Source organism: Octopus bimaculoides, chromosome 3 (genome assembly GCF_001194135.2).
Source record: "Octopus bimaculoides isolate UCB-OBI-ISO-001 chromosome 3, ASM119413v2, whole genome shotgun sequence".
Lineage (NCBI taxonomy): Eukaryota > Metazoa > Mollusca > Cephalopoda > Octopoda > Octopodidae > Octopus > Octopus bimaculoides.
The window spans coordinates 141,469,944-141,470,979 of record NC_068983.1 but is presented as its reverse complement, the minus strand read 5'-3'; the positions used below and the strand labels follow the sequence as shown (position 1 = coordinate 141,470,979).

General features: G+C 30.8%; 1 non-coding gene across 1 annotated transcript in view; it reads right to left on the bottom strand.

Annotated features, from left to right (window-relative positions):
* Positions 1-1,036, bottom strand: part of LOC106867179 (uncharacterized) — a 5,904-nt gene that overhangs the window by 2,118 nt on the left and 2,750 nt on the right. The window lies entirely within an intron of this gene.

Genomic DNA, 1,036 nt, shown 5'->3' with positions numbered 1-1,036 from the left:
TATATATATATATGTATATATATATATATATGTATATATATATAGGACTTTCTCACCTTCCCGAGCGTCAAACTAATACACCTGCTTGATGTTTATACACTTGTCTTAGTCTTTTGTTTTTCGGTAAATATCAGCTGTGTATATATATTTCAAATATTGAAGATGTAATTTTCTTGTAAGGGATTAAAAGAAAAATCCGGATATCAACTGGTGTTATCAAATATATTGCGATAAAGTTCCGCAATATATATGGATAAACTGTCCAATAATGTATAAAGTTAATACAGTATAAGAAAAGAAAGAGAAATATAATGGATATTTCGTTAATTTTATTTGTCACGATGAAAAAATGTAATAATGTAAGATTTAAGATTTAAAGTAAGAAAATCAACAAAAGAAACAAGCATAAAAGAATCCTATATATGTTTCAGCTCGGCCATTAGGTTCGGATCATCGCCATTCAAGCGGATATCATCAGTTTAGATGCTAACTTTCTGGTGATGAGCAACGAATTTACGTTTAGTAGCTCAGTATCAGTGTTGGGTTTATCACTGTATCTTGTTTCCCAGCGTGAAAAACAGTTGGCAAGGAAATAGTATTAATGCAATTATATCGTCATAACTGCTGTTGATTACTTTTTTGACCGACAGGAAAAAAGCTTGTTCATAGATGAAATTTAAATGCTGCAACACCGATGGAAAAAAATGTGTGGCACGCAGGAGAGGCTATGTTGAAAAACAAAACCTCATTTGTTCAACAGCAAACTATGAAGTTTTCATCCGAACACTGTATTTACTCATGTATGTTTATGTATGAATGTACACACATACATACATATAGATATGCACATGCGCACATAGATGCGCGCATACCTACGTACATAAACACGTTCTTACATACGCACAAAAACATACATATATATACATTTAGTGAGAGAATGTTAGACAAAGGTTAACGTATATATACATATCCAAATAATTGCATATATGTATTTATGCATTATATATATACATGTATATATATATACACACACACA